At 44.5% G+C, this 23,749-nt stretch overlaps 1 pseudogene; it reads left to right on the top strand.

Annotated features, from left to right (window-relative positions):
* Window positions 1-915, top strand: LOC129483405 (proline-rich protein 13-like; annotated as a pseudogene).
* Window positions 916-23,749: the final 22,834 nt, after the last annotated feature.

The following is a 23,749-nucleotide window of genomic DNA, read 5'->3' as shown; positions in this document are numbered from 1 at the left end:
GATGGTCTCGAACTCTTGACCTCAAGTGATCTGCCCACCTCGGCCTCACAAAGTGCTGGGATTACAGGTGTGAATCACTGTGCCCGGCCGTGATTTCTTTTTTAAAAAACATATTTTATGGGGAGAACGCATCAAGCCCAGGCGGCGGTGGAAAGAGACAGGGTTTCAACATCTTGGCCAGGATGGTCTTGAACTCCTGACCTCATGATCCACCCGCCTCGGCCTCCCAAAGTGCTGGGATTACAGGCGTGAGCCCCTCATCCGGCCAGAAAAGAGATATTTCTCATGTGGAAGTCGTGGTGGTTCTGCAGGCTGGAGGACACACCTAAACATGTGGAATTTCAATGCCTGGCAGCCAGGGCCAAATCCATATCCCCCCATCATCGGGTACCCTGGAGGTTCCAATCCTGCCCACCCACCACTTATCAATCTACCCTTTCCCCCAGGCCCCTGTCCTCCTCCCCAAGGAGCTCCCCAGGGCAATCCAGCTTTCCCCCCAGGTAGGCGCCCTCAACCTGTGCCACAGCCAGGGTATCCAGGATGCCAACCCTCAGGTCCCTACCTTCTCCATCCCCACCACCTGCCCCTGGAATGCCTCCTGTGAATCCCTTGGCTCCTGGCATGGTCGGACCAGCAATGGTAGTGGACAAGATGCAGAAGAAAATGAAGAAAGCTCATAAAAAGATGCACAAGCACTACAAGCATGGCAAGCATTCCTCCTCCTCTTCCTCCTCCTCTTCCATCAGTGATTCTGACTGAATACAGGCCCTGGACCCTTCCCTCAAGTCTCACCAGTTCTGCTCTCCCATCAAGCTGCAGATGCCATGTTGTACTGGGGGAGAGTAGCTCTTGTGCTCCCCACCCCTACCCCCACCTGAGCCTCACCCTGCTGTTCAGCCCTGAGCGGCTAGGGAAAATGGGAAGAGAATTGCTATGGCCTGGCCATCTTCTTGCTGCTTGGATAGATCATATAGCTAATGAGTTTAGCAAGGGAACTATTTTTTGAAGGTGATGAACTAAATGTTGAAGACAAGTTTGAGATCTGTAAAATGTGATTTTTTACTTCTGCTTATGATACTTGTGGTTGGGAAGGTTTGTGGAAATTTAATTATGATGTAAAACCTCTATCTTTTTTGTAATGTTGGCATACGTGGGGAATTTAGCGGCAAATACATTCCCCAGCAGGCCTTTTGTTGGTTGCACTAACTGCAAGGTTGCTGGGAAGTAGAATCTGTTTGGTCGATGAGCTTTGACTGCTGTTTTGGAACCTCACCTCCCCTCCTTAGCCCAATATGCTGTCTCAGGTCCTATTCTCATTCTTCAGCTCTCAGTCCAAATAAAGTTATTTCTCCTGGAAAAAAAAATTTATGGATGTAGTTTCAGTTTAGTTTCTAGTTTTGCAGGTCAGAAGTCTGAAATGGGTTTCATTGGGCTGAAAACAAGTTGTTGGCAGGGCTACACCCTCCTTAGGCTCTAGGGGAAAAGGTGATCAATCCAAGCATAAAATAGATCATGATAAAATCTGTGAGAAAAGTGGAATGTAAATACTAGATCAAGGAGGAAAAATGACAAAATTTTAATGCTAAAAAACAACACTTTGATTAAAATAAAGACCTTTTTAGCTGCTGTGGTGTCTTGCGACTGTAATCCCAGCACTTTGGGAGTCTTGAGGTGGGAGGATTGCTTGAGCCCAGGAGTTCAAGACCAGCCTGGACAACATGGCGAGCCACTGCCCAACCCAGAAAAACAAACAACCAAATAAATAAATACTTTTCCATGTATTTTTTAATTAGGTGATAGCCTCTGGCCTCTGACTTTTACATGTATTCTAGTGAATATATTTATATGAATGATGTTCAGGCCGGGTGCAGTGGCTCACGCCTGTAATCCCAGCACTTTGGGAGGCCGAGGCGGGCGGATCACCTGAGGTTGGGAGTTCAAGACCAGCCTGACCAACATGGAGAAACCCTGTCTCTACTAAAAATACAAAATTAGCCTGGAGTGGTGGCACATGCCTGTAATCCCAGCTACTTAGGAGGCTGAGGCAGGAGAATCACTTGAACCTGGGAGGCGGAGGTTGTGGTGAGCCGAGATCGCGCCATTGCACTTCAGCCTAGGTGACAGAGCGAGACTGTATCTCGAAAAAGAAACACAAAAATTAGTTGGGTATGGTGGTGTGCACCTGTAATCCCAGCTACTCGGGAGGCTGAGGCAGGAGAATTGCTTGAACCTGGGAGGCGGAGGTTGCAGTGAGCCGAGATCACGCCATTGTACTCCAGCCTGGACAACAGAGACTCTGTTTCCAAAAAAAAAAAAAAAAAAAAAAAGAATGATGTTTAATTTAAAATGAATCTTTTTTTACAAATCTGCCACATATTACATGCTTTGTAACTATTTACATTTATGATGTCAAATTTTATTTTTATTTTTATTTTATTTTTTGAGACAGAGTCTCACTCTGTCGCCCAGGGTTTGTGGGCGAGGTTTTGTGGCGGGGTTCACGCCATTCTCCTGCCTCAGCCTCCGGAGTAGCCGGGACTACAGGCCCCCGGCACCACGCCTGGCTAATTTTTTTGTATTTTTAGTAGAGACGGGGTTTCACCCTGTTAGCCAGGATGGTCTCGATCTCCTGACCTCATGATCCGCCCGCCTCGGCCTCCCAAAGTGCTGGGATTACAGGCGTGAGCCACTGTGCCCGGCCTATGATGTAAAATTTTAGATGTCAACTTAAAAATATATAAGGGGCACATTTAAAGTATTTTATTTTGATATACACTTTAATATTAAAAAATTAATTTTGCAAATGGTGATTCTCTGAATTCTCATGTTAACTCTTAAAATTTTATTTCCTTTAGGGGAAATACATTATAAACCACAAAGCTTCATCTTAAAACATAGAGATGCTGTAGAAATGGATGACATTTACTTAGCTCTCTCTCTTTCCCATTGTGACCACAAAAATGTCAACAAATAGACAAGAGACCTACACAAATGTCTGTGCTAAGCAGCAGATTTATCACTCACAGCCATAATTTCTAACTCTGGCTTTCCTTGCTGGGAAGTTTTTTGTTGTTTTGGGTTTTTTAGATTACTTTAGAAAACCATTTATTAAAGGAAGAGCGTTTAAACATTAATTTAGGTTAATATAAAGAGTGTAGCCACTCCCTAGATCTAGAAATAGATTGCCAGCAACCCAGAGCTCATATGTACCAACTCCCAGTCAAACCCCCTTCCCAGCCCCCAGAGGAAACTACTACATTGACATTAGCAATAATAACTTCCTTGCTTTACTTTCTGGTTATAATACCCTTGTATGCCTTTCCAAACATCGAAGTTTAGTTCTGTCTGGCTTTGAACTTGATATAAATGAACAAGTATTTCAGACAGCATGTATTCTTTTGTCTGGGCTTCCATTACTTAATATTAGGTTTTTGAGATTCATATATATTGTTGCCTGTAGCTATACTTCATTTATTTTCACTATAGTGTCAAATTTTTAGTATTGTATGAACAGATGACACTGTAGCCATTTTATTGTTGATAAATAGTTGCTGCTGGGAACATCCTTGTACGTGACTCCAAGTGGACACAAGCACACGTTCATAAGAGTGAGATGACTGGGTCACAAATAGTTGAATCTTAAATTTTACTAGATAATGTCAAATGCTTTTAACTATCACATTTTAAAATTTCAGCTAATTTGGAACATGTGTAATGGTATTATATTTCATTATGTTTTTATTTGCACTTCTACCTAATTTGATTACTAATGAGGTTGAGGGATTTTTCTACATTTTTGGCTCTTTGGATATCATATTTTGCTTGAATCCTTTGCCCATTTTTCTTTTGGGTTCTTTGATTTTTTTTCTTTTCTTTTTTTCTTTTTTTTTTTTTTTTGAAACAGAGTCTCACTCTGTCACTCTGTCACCCAGGCTGGAGTGCAGTGGCGCAATCTCGGCTCACTGCAATCTCCGCCTCCCGGGTTCAAGCAATTCTCATGCCTCAGCCTGTAGCTGGGATTACAGGCGCCCACGACCACACCCCGCTAATTTTTGTGTTTTTAGTACAGATGGGGTTTCACTATGTTGGCCAGGCTGGTCTCGAACTCCCAACCTCAGGTGATCTGCCCACCTTGGCATCCCAAAATCCTGGGATTACAGGCGTGAGCCATTGCACCTGGCCTAGGAGTTCTTATATATTCTAGATATGAGCTTCTTTGGGTTACATGACTTACACAAATATTTTTTTTTTCCTACTTTGTGGCTTGCCACAAAGCAAAACTCAAAATGTTTTCCATGGCCACGCTTCCATTTTAAATTCCTACCAGCAGTATATGACAGTCCTGATTAATCCACATCCTCACCAACACTTGTTATTTTTTGTCTTTTTGATTCTAGACATCCTAGTTGGTGTAAGGAGGAATCTCATTGTGGTTTTGATTGAAATTTGTAGCTTGTCCTTTAATGGTGCCTTAATAAATAATGTTTTCAACTTTAATGCTCAAAACAAGAATCTTTTCCTTTATTGTTAGTATATTTAATGACTTGCTTAAGAACTCCTTGCTTACTCCAAGATCATGAAGATAGTTTTCTGTATTATCTTTCAGAGGTTTTATTTATTTATTTAGACAGACTCTTGTTCTGTCATCCAGGCTGGAGTCTAGTGGCACAATCTTGGCTCACAGCAACCTCTGCCTCCTGAGTTCAAGTGATTCTTATGCCTCAGCCTCCCAAGTAGCTGGGACTACAGGTGCAGGCCATCATGCCCAGCTAATTTTTTTTTTTGAATTTTTAGTAGAGACAGGGTTTCACCATGTTGACCAGGCTGGTCTTGAACTCCTGAACTCAAGTGATCCACCCGCCTCAGCTTCCCAAAGTGCTGGAATTATAGGCATGAGCCACGGCGCCTGGCCTGTTTAATCACTTTTATCAATCTGATAAATATCTATCTAATACCTATATTATCACTTTTATCTTTTTTTTTTTTTTTTTGAGACTGAGTTTTGCTCTTTTTGCCCAGGCTGGAGTGCAATGGCACGATCTTGGCTCACTGCAATCTCTGCCTCCCAGGTTCAAGTGATTCTCCTGCCTCAGCCTCTAGACTAGCTGAGATTACAGGCGCCCGCCACCATACCCAGCTAGTTATTGTACTTTTAGTAGAGACGAGTTTTCACCATGTTCATCAGGCTGGTCTCGAACTCCTGACCTCAGGTGATCCGCCCACCTCAGCCTCCCAAAGTGCTGGGATTACAGATGTAAGCCACCACGCCCAGCCCACTTTTATTTATTTATCACCATCCATATTAGTTTCTCTCTCCTTTCCATATGCAAAATACCCAACAAAGAGAGACAACCACCAAATCCTGTCTAGTTACAAGATTAAGCTCAAAGTTCAGAATCTCTAGGTGATGTGTGATAGCCCCTATATTTGGGAATGATGCGAGGCAGTGCTTGCACCACGTTCAGATGTGGCTGTTTTTGATCTGGAGATGTACGAACTAAAAAGACAAGATATCTGTGCCCCGTCTTCCATCAATGTACAATGGTGGAATGGGGCCAGGAAAACCCTTCCATTAGGAAAGGAAAATACAAAGCATTCTGTTGAAATTCTAGACAAATGAGCAGAGGGTTTCTTAACCTAGGGATGAGGAATTTCCTAATCAGATCCCAATTTGTCCCCCAGGAAGGGTTCACCAGTTGGTGTTCTCTGTGCTTATCACTTCTCCCTCTGGAAGATCTTCCTTGGTCATATATAAAGAGGGTTGCTGAGGAGGAAAAAGGTTTTTCCTCTCCTTTACTAGGGTTTTGCTGTGTTGGCCTAACTCCTGACCTCAGGTGATCCACCCGCCCCGGCCTCCCAAAGAGCTGGGATTACAGGCATGAGCCACCATGCCCGGCCCCAGGTTTTATTTTATAAGTTTAATGTGGCAAAATGTGGGGGTGATCCATAGAGAAGAGAAACTCCCCGAAGAGGCAGCGAGGCTTGGGGGTTTTTATGCCATTTAGAGGAAGGACAATACATTTATAGAGAAGTAACAAGGCAAAGGAAAGGGGTCTCTAACTTTCTAGTTCTAGGAGGTAGTAAATTGTGAGGAGGAAAATATATGGGAAATACTAATGGGAGATTAGGGCTAGTTAGTAAGGTTTATTCATGTAGACACTTACGTCATCTCTCTCTTGCCATTTCCATCTCTGGTGATAAGGGCTGTTCTTCCCTTCCTGATACGGGAAAGTGGGCGGTCACCTGCACAAGGAGAATATATGCACTGTTTTCATATAGGGAGGGTAGGGAGCTTGTCCTGTGTTTGGTTTTTCTGAATTGCTTTCGGCTCACAATAATTCTTATGCCAGAGTGGCAGTTCTTTCCTGCAGGAGACTGAACTGCCGAGCAGGGTTGACAGCTTGCTCATTGCCTGTAGGAGACTAAGTGCTTAGAAGTCATGTTTCAGTCTCAAGTAGTCACACACAGTTAAACTATAAACTAAGTTCCTCCCAAAGTTAGCTCAACCTACACCCAGGGATTAAGAAGGGCAGCTTGGAGGTGAGAACCAAGATGGAGACCAGGCATGGTGGCTCACATCTGTAATCCCAGCACTTTGGGAGGCCAGCCTGGGAAGATCCCTTGAGCCCAGGGGTTCAGGAGCAGCCTGGGCAACATAGTGAAACCCTATCCCTACAAAAAATAAAAAAAAGATTAGCCAGGTGTGGTGGTGCATGCCTGTACCCCAACTACTAGGGATGCTGAGGTGGGAGGATTGCTTGAACTTGGGAGGTAGAGGCTGCAGTGAGCCAAGATCGTGCCCTGGACAATAGGGCGAGACCCTGTCTCAAAAACAAAACAAAACCAATTTTTTAAAAATAAGAATTTTAAAAGAAAAAGACAACTATAAAAATTTTAAGGGTTACACAATAAGTCATCTAACACTGGCCGGGCGCAGTGGCTCGTGCCTGTAATCCCAGCACTTTGGGAGGCCATATGCCTCCTATTCTACTACCGAGTTCAGGAGTTTGAGACCAGCCTGGCCAACATGGTGAAACCCCCTCTCTACTAAAAATACAAAATTAGTCAGTCATGGTGGCTGGCACATGCCTGTAATCACAGCTACTCGGGAGACGGAGGCAGTGGAATCGCTTGAACCCAGCAGGCAGAGGTTGCATTGAGCCGAGATCGTGCCATGGCATTCCAGCCTGGGTGACAGAGTAATACTCTGCCTCACCGGGTGTGGTGGCTCACGCCTGTAATCCCAGCACTTTGGGAAACTGAGGTGGGCAGATCACAAGGTCAAGAGATTGAGACCATCCTGGCCAACATGGGGAAACCCTGTCTCTCCTAAAAATATAAAATTAGCCGGGCGTGGTGGTACATGCCTGTAATCCCAGCTACTCGGGAGGCTGAGGCAGGAGAATCGCTTGAACCTAGGAGGCGGGAGTTGCAGTGAGCCTAGATTGCACCATTGTACTCCAGCCTGGGCGACAAGAGTGAAATTCCATCTCAAAAAAAAAAAAAAAAAAAGAGTATGATAGCTCTAGATATCCTCTTATAGGATAATGTGTAAAGTTTATTCTTAGGCCAAAAACTTTGTAGGCACCCTGTTTTTTCTCTTTTTCTCACATCCCACATCAACTGTGTCTCCAAATCCTGTTGACTCTAGCTTCAAAATATATTCAGAATCCAACTACTTCTCACCACTTCTATTGTTAGTCCTCTGGTCTACTGCAACAGCCTCCTAACATTCACTTGCTTCCATCCTTGTCTCTCAGGCCTATTCTTAACACAGCAGCCACAGTGATGATGTTAAATTGTAAGGCAAACCACATTACTACTCTATTGAAATCCTTCCAACAGTTCCCAGTCACAATCAAAGCTGTAAAGGTAAAAAAGTATGATACATTTCCTCACCCATCATAAGGGTCGTGGCTGGCACTCCTATAATAAAATACAGGTTAATAAGAGAAAAGCATAACAAATGTACCTCATCAAAGTTTTAGGTGACACCAGAGTCTTAAAAGACCCAGAGAAAACTGTGTTTCTGTGCTTAGGTCTGATGAAGAATGGGCAGCGGTGCAGGAATGTGATTGGACAAAAGGGTATGATCTAATGGTAATGGACCAAGCGGGGAAACCCAGCAAGGCCCCTCTGTTCAGATCCTTCTTGGCTTCTCTGTGCAGCATTCCTTCCTCCTGGGTTTGGGGCAGGACCCTTCTGGAATGAGGGTCTTCAACGGAGAACAGAGAGAGTGACCTTTCTAGGTTTTATGGCTTGTCTGTGGAGAGAGAAGTTCTAGTTTCTCTGACCAACCTTGGGGAAGAGGAATTTTGGTTTCTGTGACTCCTCAGGGGAGAAAGAGAGGTGAGAGACAGGAGGGCAGGAGAAGGTCAGAGAGACTTTGCTTCTGAGGCTTTTTAATCTCTAAAGTACTCAGCATGCCAAAGCGCCATACTTTGGGGTATCATTTTCTGACCTCCAACACAGCTAAAGTCAGTTTTTATAATTGTTATTTGCTCTCTTTCTCCCCATTCTCTTCTCCCCTGGCACTCCCGCACTTTGTGACAACTCTGAACTTACTTCCAGCTCCTCTATTCCTGGCTCACTGTATTTGCCCATTTTCACGCTGCTGATAAAGACATACCTGAGACTGGAAGAAAAAGAGGTTTAAATGGACTTACAGTTCCGCATGGCTGGGGAGGCCTCAAAATCATGACAAGAGGCAAAATGCACTTCCTACATGGCAGTGGAAGAGAAAAATGAGGAAGAAGCAAAAGCAGAACCCCTTGATAAACCCATCAGATCTCATGAGACTTATTCACCATCATCAGAATACCATGGGAAAGATGGGCCCCCATGATTCAATTACCTCCCCCTGGGTGCCTCCCACAACACGTGGGAATTCTGGGAGATACAATTCAAGTTGATATTTGGGTGGGGACACAGCAAAATCCCATATCATCCTGCCCCTGGCCCCTCCAAATCTCATGTCCTCACATTTCAAAACCAATCCTGCCTTCCCAACAGTCCCTCAAAATCTTAACTCATTTCAGCATTAACCCCAAAGTCCACAGTCCGAAGTGTCATCTGAGACAAGGCAAGTCCCTTCTGCCTGTGAGTCTGTAAAATCAAAAGCAAACTAGTTACTTTCTAGATACAACTGGGATACAGGTATTGGGTAAATACAGCTGTTCCAAATGGGAGAAACTGGCCAAAACAAAGGGGTTACAGGGCCCATGCAAGTCCAAAATCCAGTGGAGGAGTCAAATTTTAAAGCCCCAAAAATGATCTCCTTTGACTCCAGGTCTCATATCCAGGTCATGCTGATGCAAGAGGTGGGTTCTCACGGTCTTGGGCAGCTCTGCTCCTGTGGCTTTGCAGGGTACAGCCTCCCTCCTGGCTGCTTTCACAAGCTGGCATTAAGTGTCTGCAACTTTGCCATGTGCATGGTGCAAGCTGTTGGTGGAACTACCATTCTGGGGTCTGGAGGACAGTGGCCCTCTTCTCACACCTCCACTAGGTGGTGTCCCAGTAAGGACTCTGTGTGGGGGCTCTAACCCCACATTTCCCTTCCACACTGCCCTAGCAGAGGTTCTCCATGAGGGCCCACCCCTGCAGCAAACTTTTGCCTGGGCATCCAGGCATTTCCATACATCTTCTGAAATCTAGGCAGAGGTTCCCAAACCTCAATTCTTTTCTTTTTTTTTTTTCTGAGATGGAGTGTCGCTGTGTCACCCAGGCTGGAGTGCAGTGGCGCAATAGCTCACTGCAACCTCTGCCTCCTGGGTTCAAGCAGGTCTTCTGTCTCAGCTCCCGAGTAGCTGGGACTACAGGCATGTGCCACCATGCCCAGCTAATTTTTGTATTTTTAGTAGAGACAGGGTTTCACCATATTGGCCAGGCTGGTCTCAAACTCCTGACCTCATGATCTGCCTGCCTCAGCCTCCCAAAGCACTGGGATTACAGGCGTGAGCCACTGTGCCCGGCCCCCAAACCTCAATTCTTGACTTCTGTGCACCTGCAGGCTCAACACCACATGGAAGCTGCCAAGGCTTGGGGGTTCCACCCTCTGAAGCCACAGCCTGAGCTGTACGTTGGCCCCTTTCAGCCACGGCTGGAGCAGCTGGGACACAGTGCACTGAGTCCCTAGGCTGCACACAGCATGGGAACCCTGCACCTGGCCCACAAAACCACTTTTTCCTCCTGGGCCTCTGGACCTGTGCTGGGAGGGGCTGCCGTGAAGGTCTCTGACATGGCCTGGAGGCATTTTCCCCGGGGTCTTGGGGATGAACATTAGGCTCCTTGCTACTTATGCAAATTTCTGCAGCTGGCTTGGGTTTTTCTTTTCTATCACATAGTCAGGCTGCAAATTTTCCAAACTTTTATGCTCTGCTTCCCTTATAAAATTGAATGCCTTTAAGTGCACCCAAGTCACCTCTTGGATGCTTTGCTGCTTAGAAATTTCTTCTGTCAGATACCCTAAATCATCTCTCTCAAGTTCAAAATTCCACAGATCTCTAGGGCAGGGGCAAAATGCTGCCCATCTCTTTGCTAAAACATAACAAGAATCACCTTTGTTCCAGTTCCCAGCAAGTTCCTCATCTCCATCTGAGACCACTTCAGCATGGATTTTTTTTTGTTTTTTTTATTTTTTGAGGTGGAGTTTCACTCTTGTTGCCCAGGCTGGAGTGAAATGGCACGATCTTGGCTCACCGCAACCTCTGCCTCCTGGATTCAAGCAATTCTCCTGCCTCAGCCTCTCAAGTAGCTGGGATTACAGGCATGTGCCACCATGCCCAGGTAATTTTGCATTTTTAGTAGAGATGGGGTTTCTTCACGTTGGTCAGGCTGGTCTTGAGCTCCCGACCTCAGTGATCTGTCTGCCTGGGCCTCCCGAAGTGCTGGGATTACAGCCGTGAGCCACTGCATCCGGCCTCAGCCTGGATTTTATTGCCTATATCACTATCAGCATTTTGGGGCAAAGCTATTCAACAAGTCTTTAGGAAGTTCCAAACTTTCCCACATTTTCCTGTCTTCTTCTGAGCCCTTCAAACTGTTCCAATCTCTGCTTGTTACCCAGTTCCCAAGTCACTTCCAAATTTTCAGGTATCTTTTTCAGCAATGCCCCATTCTATTGGTATCAATTTACTGTGTTAGTCTGTTTTCATGCTGCTGATAAAGACATACCTGAGACTGGGAAGAAAAAGAGGTTTAATTGGACTTACAGTTCCACTTGGCTGGGGAGGCCTCAGAATCATGGCGGGAGACAAAAGGCACTCCTTATATGGCAGTGGAAGAGAAAATGAGGAAGAAGCAAAAGCGGAAACCCTTTATAAACCCATCAGATCCTCTGAGACTTATTCACTATCACGAGAATATCATGGGAAAGACGGGCCCCCATGATTCAATCACTTCCCCTTGTGTCCCTCCCACAACAAGTGGGAATTCTGTTTTTTGTTTGTTTGTTGTTTTTCTTGAAATGGAGTTTTAGTTTTGCTCTTGTTGCCCAGGCTGGAGTGCAATGGCGCAATCTTGGTTCACTGCAACCTCCACCTCCTGGGTTCAAGCAATTCCCCTTCCTCAGCCTCCTGAGTAGCTGGAATTACAGGCACCTGCCACCACACCCTGCTAATTTTGTTTTTTTTTTTTTTTTTTTTTTTTTTTGAGATGGAGTTTCGCTCTGTCACCCAGGCTGGAGTGCAGTGGCACAATCTCGGCTCACTGCAAGCTCCGCCTCTCGGGTTCACGCCATTCTCCTGCCTCAGGCTGAGACTACAGGCGCCTGCCACTACGCCCGGCTAATTTTTTTTTTTTGTATTTTTAGTAGAGACGGGGTTTCACCGTGGTCTCGATCTCCTGACCTTGTGATCCGCCCGCCTCGGCCTCCCAAAGTGCTGGGATTACAAGCGTGAGCCACTGCACCCGGCCACACCCTGCTAATTTTTTTGTTTTTTGTTTTTTTTTGTATTTTTAGTAGAGATGGGGTTTCACCATGTTGGCCAGGCTGGTCTCAAACTCCTGACCTCAGCTGATCCACCCGCTTTGGCCTACCAATGTGTTGGGATTACAGGTGTGAGCCACCACGCCCAGCCCACACGTGGGAATTCTGGAAGATACAATGCAAGTTGAGATTTGGGTGGGGACACTGCTAAACCATCTCACTCACTCTGGTCCAGGCACACTCTGCTTGCTGTTCTAACACAATGGGCACACAATCCTCCGCCTGGTGCAGATACGCACATGCGCCCTCTCTTGTTCCCTTTACCTCTCTTCATAAATGCCACTTGCTCTGTGAAGTCTTCCCTGACCACCCTGTTAAAATTCTAAGCCCCATCTCCCAATTCTCCTGACATTTTTCCGTTAAAAAAAAGTTCCCATAGCAGTGCTCATCATCTGAATTCCTATGGATTTTAGATTTTACTGATTTGTTTGTTTTCTCCCCCACTACAGTGTGAACTCCATGAGGGTAAACATTTTGTCTGTTTTGTCTACCGATGGCCACTCACGACAGAAAAAAAAGTGACTGTCTTAGGGGAGGCCCTCAATGTATTTTTGTTGAATATTGAATAAATGGATGACTCAGATGTAGGGGGTGATCTAAAGAGAAGGGTCAAGAATGACTTCGACGTTTTTTGCTTGGGCAATTGGGATTGCCACTTTCCAAATCAGGGAAGTCTAAGGGAGGAGCAGGTTTGCTGAAGGTGTGATGACTGGCTATCTCCGGTGTCGTCAAGAAAAAGAACTGAGGCAGAGTGCACTGATGGGGTGATCCATTCTCTCGGACTCTGGCAATTCTAACAGTTTCCTTAGTCAGATTTATAGTTGCCCCAAATATTCTCTGAAAGTTGGAAAAGGAAGAGGTTACTAGGTGTTCTTTCAGTTCAATCCTGGGCTTGTGTCTTTGATTGATTCCCATCAATTCAGTTACTTCACAAGTCAGAAGAGGCAGAGATGAACTCATAGCTGCAACTGGCTGCTGTCTGGTGGTGGAAAGGATAATCCTGAAGGTTATGTTTCACAGTCCTATAGGACATTAACCATTTGTGTATCCAATACAGCAATCTTACGAACATTCCTTTGTTAAATTGCCTAGAAACCCCATGCTTCTCAAATGCACTTTGAACTGATTTTGATATCTTCCAGATTCTTTCATTAATTAATAAGTTATATAAAATCTTTGACATGTGTTCATTTTATATTTGCATGAGTTATGATTCTAGGTTTTTGAAAATTATATTTTAATATCACTTTTACAGAACTAAAATGCTGCCACTCAAAATGATACCTGAGCACTTATTCATTGATTAGTCCAACCTTGTGACAACATGAATTTCCCTGTTGCCAGCGCGCTAATACAGTTGGCAACCGGCTAAACTTCAGGCAGCAGAGAACATTTAGCTGCTTGCTGCTTTTTGAAAAATAAATAAAGGGCTTCAGAATATGCCACCCCAAAATATGTTGTTTTGGCATATTCATTTGAGCTGAAGACACTGGAGAAACAGCTGATGCAGGAAAAGCTCTCTGATTCTCCCTTTCTACCTGAAAGCAGGTCATACAATTTTCTATGAGAAACATGCCCTCTGTGTACAAGGAAGAGAACATTCTTATCACCATAGAAAGGGAACTGACACTGAAATAGATCTATGCAAACAGTCTTACTAAAATAACCTTTAACTTCCACTAGTTCCCCCTTTATATTTCCTAGTCACTGTCCCACAATTTACTGCCATTACACCAAGCCCCTTTGTCTTGTCACATCCCCATAATTTATAATTCTTTGTGTAAAAAGGTATACAGTAGTTCCTTGGTATCCACAGGGTATTGGTTCTAGTTGCCACCCCCTGCATATACAAAAATCTGAGGATGTCCAAGTCTCATATAAAATGACATAGTATTTGCATATAAGCTATGCACATCTTCCTGTATACTTTTTTTATCTTATTTTTTTGAGAGAGGGTCTTGCTGTCACCCAGGCTGGATTGCAGTGGTGTGACCTTGGCTCACTGCAACTTCTGTCTCCTGGGTTCCAGCGATTCTTGTTCCTCAGCCTGTAGCTGGGATTGCAGGTGTGCATTACCACACGTGGCTAATTTTTGTATTTTTAGTAGAGGCGGGGTTTCACCAGTTGGCTAGGCTGGTCTTGAACTCCTGGGCTTAAGCAATCCGCCTGCCTTGGCCTCCCAAAGTGCTGGGATTATAGGCATGAGTCACTGCACCTGGCCCTCCTGTATACTTCACATCATCTCTAGATCACTTATACCTAATATAATGTAAATGCTGCGTAAGTTGTTGTTATACTGAATTGGTTTTTTATACATTTGTATTTCTTCTTTCTTTTCTTTTCTTTTTTTTTTTTTTGAGATGGATTTTCACTCTTGTTGCCCAGGCTGGAGTGCAATGGCGCGATCTCGGCTCATCGCAACCTCCGCCTCACCGCAACCTCCACCTCCCAGGTTTAAGCAATTGCCTCTTTGGGTCTTTTATTTTATTTTTTTCTTGAGACACAGTCTCTCTCTGTCCTCCAGGCTGGAATGCAGTGGCGCTGTTAACGGTGGAAGGTATGCTGACAATTCTGAAGGCATTTCTATTTTTATTCTGCCAATAATTTTAAAGCTAGCTTGTTAAGTTACACTTTAAGTCACGTGAACTTGAAAATTGCTTAGACTTATTTACTTGATTTATGAGCGCACTTTTACTTATAAGCCAATTTGGTAGACACAACATATAACAGTAAGTGTACAAACAAACACATCTAGACATGTATACACACACATCAACGAAGATCCAATACCTTGGAACCTTAGCCAAGAGATAGCAATACAAGCTTGTGGTTTTACTTCAACCTAACAGAAAATACAAGGAAGGCTCTGAACCAAAATTTCAGGTAAAGCAGTCTCCATGGCAGTTTGATATTGAAAGGCTAAGCCTCCCAGTCTCCCTAGACTTCAAGGAGCACTGGGGCCAAACAGTACCAAAGGAGAGCGTCACATGTTAACCAGGACCCCTGCTTAGAACAGCAGCACAAAAGCCTGGATACATGCAATGCCATCCCACTTTCCGATTAGACAGTAAATTTCAGATTCTAAACAATTTTGGGGCCAAGCAGCATCACAACTGTGAGAAATTTTTTTTTCTTTTTTGAGACCGAGTTTGGCTCTGTCACCCAGGCTGGAGTGCAGTGGCACGATCTCGGCTCACTGCAACCTCTGCCTCTCAGGTTTGAGCGATTCTCTTGCCTCAGTCTCCCGAGCAGCTGGGACTACAGGCATGCGCCACTACGCCAGGCTGAGTTTTTTGCATTTTTAGTAGACACGGGTTTCACCATGTTGGTCAGTCTGGTCTCAAACTCCTGACCTCAAATGATCCGCCTGCCTTGGCCTCCTAAAGTGCTGGGATTACAGGCATGAGCCACCGTGCCCGGTCTGCAAGAGAAAATTCTAAGGAGGGTTTAATACTAGACCTCAGAACCTCTGCCAACACCTTCCTCTTTGGAGAGTTTGAGGTCCGCAGAACCCACAGAGCATCCTCCTGTGGAATCCAATCTTAGAGTTCCAGATTCCAGATTCTGGCCTTAGGTGGGTGCATCAAATGCAGGTTTGGAGGTTTCCCCTCCAAAGCATACTATGAGATTTATAAGAATATTCAAGAACCGTAATGAGAACTGGATGCTGGGTGAGACTTTTGTTCCTTAGCCAGTAGAATACGACCTGGGAAGAATTTAGCATATGAAAAGAAGGTGTAAGTTGCCTGAAATATGTGCAAGTTTGCTCTGAGCTGCACAGCAGGTAGAGATCATGGACCATGTGTGGAAAATATTTTTTTTTTAAAAAGTCCTTCCCCCTTTGGGGCAGGGGCAATTATTCCCATTCACTCCTCGGCCTTCAGGCAGTACCAGGGAGTGACCCCAGACAGTTGCCCTCAATTTCAAGGAGCTACTAAGAAACAGTCACTGTAAGACTGAAAGAGAAGAAAAAAACATAAATAAATAAAGACCCAGATTCCTTAAGTGATCTGGGCAGTGGCGGTTAGGCTTCTCCACATGGAAACCCCTTGGTTTCACTGGCCACGGCCAGAAACCTGCAGTTGCTTCCATGTTTAGGCACTGTCCACCAAGCGTCCCAAGTTGGAAAGTCCCAAGTCTGCTCCATGGATGGAGCAGGAAGGAAAGGGAGAATGAATCCCAAACTGTGGGCTTCCCTCTCCCTCCTGGCTGGCTTGCCAAAATATGTTAACGGTGGAGGATATCCAGGTTCTTGGCGTCTTGAACAAAGAATTGGACAAAATGCACAAACAAAGCAAGGAAGGAATGAAAGGTTTTATTGAAAATGAAAGTACTCTCCACAGTATGGGAAAGGGCCTGAGCAGAGGGACTCAGGCACTGTTACAGAGTTTTTCTAAGTTTAAATACCCTCTACTAGGGGTACGTCCTATGTGAATGAAGAGGATAAAGTTACAAAGTCATTTATGGCAAACGCTATATGGAGAGGATATTTCCTGTTATAGCTTAAGTGTGAATTGGCCTTATGCTCCATCTCCAGACCCTATTTTCCTGCCTCAGCGCAATCTCAGCTGACTGCAACCTCCATCTCCCAGGTTCAGGTGATTCTCCTGCCTCAGCCTCCTGAGTAACTGGGATCACAGGCGTGAACAACCGTGCCCAGCTAATTTTTGTATTTTTAGTAGAGATGGGGTTTCACCATGTTGGCCAGGTTGGTCTCTAAGTCCTGACCTCAGGTGATCCACCCGCCTTGGCCTCCCAAAGTGCCAGGATTATAGGTGTGAGCCACTGCTCCGGCCTCTTTGGGTCTTCCATTTTCCTTCTGAAGTCTCCCATGTACATGTAAATATATTAAATGCATTTGTATCCTTTTTTCTTGTTAATCTGTTATTTTGTTTATTATTATGATTATTATTATTTTGAGACGGGGTCTTGCTCTGTTGCCCAGGCTGGAGTGCAATGGCGCGATCTCAGCTCACTGCAACCTCCACCTCCGGGGCTCAAGCGATTCTCCTGCCTCAGCCTCCCAAGCAGCTGGGATTACAGGTGCCCGCAACCATGCCCAGCTAATTTTTGTATTTTTAGTAGAGATGGGGTTTCACCATGTTGGCCAGGCTGGTCTCGAACTCCTGACCTCGTGATCCACCCACCTCGGCCTCCCAAAGTGTTGTGACTACAGGAGTGAGCCACCGCGCCCAGCCTGTTTTTTTCTTTTCTCTGTGTGTGATGGAGTCTCACTCTGTTGCCCAGGCTGGAGTGCAGTGACACAATCTTGGCTCACTGCAACCTCTGCCTCCCTGGTTCAAGAGATTCTCCTGCTTCAGCCTCCCGAGTAGCTGGAACTACAGGCAAGCGCCAACACACCCAGCTAATTTTTGTATTTTTAGTAGAAACAGGGTTTCACAGTGTTGCCCAGGCTGGTCTTCAACTCCTGACCTCAGGTGATCCACTGCCTTGGCTTCCCAATGTGCTGGGATTACAGATATGACCCACTGCGCCCGGCCTTAATCTATTTTATCATGACTCTGGTTCACTGCAACCTCCGCGCCTCTTGGGTTCTCAGCCTCCCGAGTAGCTGGGATTAGCTAATTTGTCAGTTTAATTTTTTTTTTTTTTTTTTTTTTTTTTTTGAGACAGAGTCTCGCTCTGTCGCCCAGGCTGGAGTGCAGTGGTGTGATCTCGGCTCACTGCAAGCTCTGCCTCACGGGTTCACGCCATTCTCCTGCCTCAGCCTCTCCGAGTAGCTGGGACTACAGGTGCCTGCCACAACGCCCGGCTAATTTTTTGTATTTTTAGTAGAGACGGGGTTTCACCATGGTCTCGATCTCCTGACCTCGTGATCCGCCCGCCTCGGCCTCCCAAAGTGCTGGGATTACAAGCGTGAGCCACAGCGCCTGGCTTGTCAGTTTAATTCTTAAACCAGCTGCAGAACCTAAGAGAGTAGAAGGAAGTTTTCCTCTCCTACACTAGGTTGCATGTTAGTTTTCTGTTGCCACTGGTAATGATTTGGGACACAACGATAAGCCACAAATTTAGTGGCTTAAAACAATACAAATGTATTATTTTACAGTTCTGTAGGTCAGAAGTCTGACATGTGGCGGTGGCTAACGCCTCCCAAATCCCAACACTTTGGGAGGCAGAGGAGGGCGGATCACCTGAGGTCAGGATTTTGAGACCAGTCTGACCAACATGGAGAAACCCCGTTTCCACTAAAAATACAAAATTAGCTGGGCCTGGTGGTGCATGCCTGTAATCCCAGCTACTCAGGAGACTTAGGCAGGAGAATTGCTTGAACCCGGGAGGCGGAGATTGCGGTGAGCCGAGATCGTGCCATTGCACTCCTGCCTGGGCAACAAGACGGAAACTCCGTCTCAAAAAAAAAAAAAAAGAAAGAAAGAAAAAGAAAAAAGGCCAGCCGTGGTGGCTCAGGCCTGTAATCGTAGCACTTTGGGAGGCCAAGGCGGGTGGATTGTCTGAGCTCTGGAGGCTGAGGCAGGAGAATCTCTTGAACCTGGGAGGTGGGGGTTGCATTGAGCTGAGATCATGCCACTGCACTCCAGCCTGGGCGACAGAGTGAGACTCCATCTCAAAAAAAACCAAAAAACAAACAAACAAAAAAAACCCCCGTCTCTACTAAAAATACAAAAATAGGCTGGGCAGGGTGTTGTGGCAGGCGCCTGCAATCCCAGCTACTTGAGGCATGAGAATCACTTGAATCTGGGAGGTCGAGGCTGCAGTGAGCTGAGGTCATGCCACTGCACTCCAGCCTGGGTGACAGAGTGAGACTCAAAAAGAGTCTCAAAAAGAACATAATAAAAATTAAAATAAATAAATAAATAACAAGGAAAAAAGAAAAGTCTGACATGCCTCTCACTGGGTGAAAATCGAGGTGTCAGCAGGGCTGTCTGTGTTCTTTTCTGGAAGCTCTGGGGAGGATCCATTTCCTTGCTTTTTCTGGCTTCTGAAGGCTTCCCACATTACGTGGCTTGTGGCCCCCTTCCAGTGTCAAAGACAGAAATGACAGGTTAAATACTTCTCATGTCACATCACTCAACCTGTCTTTCCTGCCTCCCTCGTCCACTTTTAAGGACGCTTGTGATTACACTGGGTTTGCCAAGGTAATCCATGATAATCTCCCTATTTTAAGGTCAACTGATTAACAACTTTAATTCCAATTGCAACTTTCATTTCTTTTTGCCATGGAGCATAACATATTCACAGATTTCACAGATGGGGACATCCTTGGTGGGGGGACATTGTTCTGCTTACCACAGTTTATCAGCAGACAAGAGAGAAAACAGATAATTTAGGGAAATAATATATACATCTCTATTTTCTGCTGAGACATGTCCACAGTGTCTTTACAGACTGATAACTAGAGCTATTTCTCTAGTTAACAAAGGCAGAGTGGCCTTCCATTGCAGGTATTTACTATGGCAAATGCCAAGCTTCTTTGTGCAAACGTTTATGTGTGTGCTAAGCATTTTAAATAGATCTTTTGCATCACTCTATTTTCACACTGTGAAGGATATAATGTAGTTACGAGCTTTGAAGATGGACAGACTTGAATTTAAATTCTGACTCCATTACTAATTACCCCTATGAACCTTGAGCAATTTGCCTAATCTTCCAGAGCTTTAATTTCCTCATCTGTAAATTAAGGATTAAAAACAGCTAGCAGAAAAGGTTATTGAGTTGAATGCAATAATGCATGTGAGGCCATGAGCAGAGGCTCTAAGTATATTTTGAATTGTTTTTCCCTTTAGACGTTTTCCCAGGTACCTGGCTCTCTGGGCCTAGGACACATAATCCCAGAGGGTATAAATCTAGTGCTTGGTCCCAACATGGTTTTGCTCCCTAAATACTGAAATAGTAGACAAGAAGACACACTTGAAGCCTGAAAGAGGTAAATTTAGTATACAAGGAAGGGAATACTCTTTGTGATATAAAATAATAGTAAGTTCACTAAACTAATTAATGCATAAACTCAACTAAATTGTGAGTTAATAAGGTTGTGATGTAAACTGAATAAAACATAAAGAGTGGTTTAGTTCTATTTGGTGATCACAAAAATATATTGGTTACTAAGGAAAATTAATAAAAGCTTGTGCTATGTGTCAGGTCCCAATGTGAAGTGCTTTACAAACATCTCACTTATTTCTACCAACTACCAGGTGTTATCCCTGTTTTACTGAAAGCAAACCAAAGTTAAGGAAAGGTGCATAACTTGCCATCATTATAACTGTCAATACTAATGAAGAGTATGTTGTCAGTCTTATGCTCCTAAAGGATATGGGGGTACTTCTGTATCTTTTGCCGGCAATGATGGATGGAATATTGGGCTGAACCAATTAGTATGTTAATTTTAAACTTCTGCTTGAAGAAAGGATCTATGCTAGGTATTGGTGAGAGATGAGAGGTATCCTTATATCTTTTAATTTCATATTCTTTTCCTACGAGAGAAGGGCAAGAATCTAGGAAATTAATTCAGTTAACTAATATTTATTGGACATTTTCTATTTTCCAGGGATTATGAAATATCTCTCTTCTACATTTATCATTTAGACTTTAATTTTCTTCACTGAAAACTGAGGGTCTTAGTTTTAAAGTTCTTTTTTTTTTCCTTTAAATATCTAAGAGCCTATAAATCCACTCAATCTTCAGTTTCTCCCAACTAGACCTTAAAGTGGCATGCAGAATTATAGTGAGCCACAGGTGGGCTGTGTATGGTGGTTCACAGCCACCATTGGTGGTGGGTAGAGTAAAGGCTATGATTTCCTTTTTTCTCTACTTCTTCCTATCCATATTTGCATAAAAACATGGCCACACATTCTTACTTGATTACTTGTAGAAAGACACATTCCAAAGATACTAACACTTTTAGGGTAAAGGACATCTCTTCCTTCACAATTTATTGCAGAATGCTGGGTTTACAGGAGAAGCTTGAGGAATGCTTAAGCAATGTTCAGTTGATATGAAAAGTTTTATTAGCTTACTTTCTAGTCTATTTGCTTTAGTTGCTGCCAAACATCGACAGCCTTTCAAATCAGGATCCTTCCTTATTTAGAGAAGTTTGCAGGAGGGCTTCCATTTCCATACACCGGATTAAATGCTTTTCCTTCTCACCTGTTTAGGCTAATGGCCTTCAGTGTTATGCAGAGTAAAGACATTCTGTAGCCTCCATTCAGAAGAACCATTTTGTTTGAAAAAGAAAAGTCTAATTCCAGCAGTCATTAAATGAAAATGAGAAACTTTAGAAAAATTAAAAAAAAAAAAGTTGAGTATTATCTAGGGAACACAAATTGTTTTGCTGTTTAGACCAAGGTAAGTTCTTCACTGCCTGCTCTCAAGCTGGTTTAGTCTATGAAAATGACTTTCTTATGTGTGGAGGTTTTCCTCCAACTTTACTTTGCTGTTGATAAATTTCTTTTTTATACTAAATCTTTTTTGGTGGAAACTGTTTAGACCTATGACCTTAGAATACTGGCCTGACTTGGAGAAAAATGAACTTGAAAAGAATCTTGTGATATATGGAGCACACACCTTTACATATCAAAATTAAACTACTGGCCCATAATCAATATAGTTGCCTCATGATAGATTATTCTCAGGCTAAATTTATAGCAGGCACTCAACAAAAGTATTCATCGCTTATCCCGTAACATTATCTAGTAGCTGTAGGAGCCGGTGACCCAGTAAGCACACACAAAAAAAATCTTTAGGGGTGGAATGTAACTATATGCAGTAGCAGTAATTCTGCTCCATTTGTAAGGAGGGCGAAATGCGATATGGTCATGTACCCTCTTGGTACACAAGTTCCATAGGCTATAGAAAAACAAGTGCATAGCCTCTGATATCTGCATTCCTTATTCTTGTTATAGCTTACAAATCTTCTTTAGACACTTAACAGTGATAATTCTCCTAGGGAAACTAAGGAAGCATGAGTCATATTTCTTGACTTTAATGTTGTATAATCTGAAAATTATCTATAGATGCTTTTTTTTCCATTGGTGCTAGAAAATTCCGCTTAGGCTCACTCAATATCCATTTCTAAACTCCTGCAAGAAAGCTTTAACTCCTTTGACATGCCAAAAATCCAGGTGTGAATTAAACAACGAATGCTTTACCTCGTTTTCACCACTAGTTCTACCAGTCAGAATCTTTTCAACTCATCCTCAGCCAATGCCTGTCATCCACGGCCTGGCAACACACCCTTTCACCTCCTCATACCCGTGTCTTCGCTTTTCCAGTCCTTTGGCTGCCCTCCGGTTTCTTCCCTCACATACCTGTCTGACTAGTTCCTAGAAGCCTGGCAGAGATTGTTCTCCGATTTTAATCTGGCTGCCACAAATTAAGAGCTTGGAGTCCAAATACTCCTCTCTCAAAGCAAAATCTAAATGGATATAATTTATAAGCAAAGATAACACTTCTGTTTTTTTCTCTATAAACAAACCATGCATGGGCTTTTAAAGGAGAGAAAGAAGAGTGGATTGACAGACAAAATAACTGTTTAGGATAGAGGTTAGGAAAAGACTGTGAGAGCAAGAGAAAAGGCATCAATCCCAGTTGTTAATACACGAGGCATCCCCCAGACCCTCTGTAAAGGTTAATGAAGGCAGTAAGGCAGTTATCTTTGTTTTGTGCACTGATGCAATCCAAGCTTCCACGGTTTAGCACATGGTAGGCGCTCTATAAATATTTACTGAATGTAAATATTTACTGAACGATGAGAGAATAATTAAAAACCGGTAAGTTGATATCATAAATACGACGACAAAGGCTCCCCTATCAAATGTTTAGTGTTCCCAGAAACAGCCCCATTGTTCTACATCTCTTTATACTCTGGCCTTTTCCCGTTTTTGTCATTCGAACTCATATACATATTGAAATCGAAGCACACATAAATCCCCGAAATGACAAACTGAAATGTTATCCAAAGGAAGTTATATTAGGTTGCTGCTTTGAAAATGAAGTCAACTCCTAATGGGTTAGCTGTTTCTGCAGCATTCTTTCCCGCCTTCTTGGAGTTGAGGTGAGGGATTAAACAATCAACCTTCTCTCTCCTTTCTCTCATTCTCAAAGTTTTTCTCGCCTTTTCTCTCCTTTCCTTTGCTTCATTTCCTTTCCCAGTCTATCGTTTCTCTAGGGGTCGTTGCTTTGCTCTTTCTCCCTCTCTTGTCTGTTGGTCCCTTTGATCCTTTCTTTCTACCCCTTATTCCCAGCAGCTCCAGAAAATACCTTCTTTCTCCCCGTCTCACGTCACTTCCCTCCCTTCTCCCATCTCCCTTTCGTCTCCGAGAGGTGCGTTCCCCACTAGAGGCCAGCACTTTCTTAGTTTCGTCCTTCCAACCGGCGAGCAGAACTCGGAGAGAAAGAAGGGGGTAAAAAAGAGGAGAAAGAGAGCGAGAGAGGAAAAAACCCTGGGGCCTGGAGCGCAGAGGCCCGAGAGCTGCGTCGCCATGGCAACGGGCGCCGGCAGGAAACGAGGGACTCGCGGGAGGGAGGGGGCGGAGGGCGCCGAGGGGAGGCGGAGGGACGGGGGAGGGGTCCGGCTGCCCCGGAAGCACCTCCCCGCAGCCCCCTCCTCCAGCCCGGCCCGCAGCCCCCGGCCTGCGGCCCCCACCTTCTCGGCCGGGCAGGAAGTGACAGGCCCGGAGCGAGCCCCGGAGGCCTGGCTGAGCCGCGGCCGGGCCCGCACCCGGAGCGGCGGGAGGGGCGGGGAGCCGCGGCCGCGCCGGGCACCTCCCACCCCGCCCTCGGCGCCCC

Source organism: Symphalangus syndactylus, chromosome 5 (assembly GCF_028878055.3).
Source record: "Symphalangus syndactylus isolate Jambi chromosome 5, NHGRI_mSymSyn1-v2.1_pri, whole genome shotgun sequence".
NCBI lineage: Eukaryota > Metazoa > Chordata > Mammalia > Primates > Hylobatidae > Symphalangus > Symphalangus syndactylus.
This window is presented reverse-complemented; position numbering and strand designations above follow the sequence as displayed.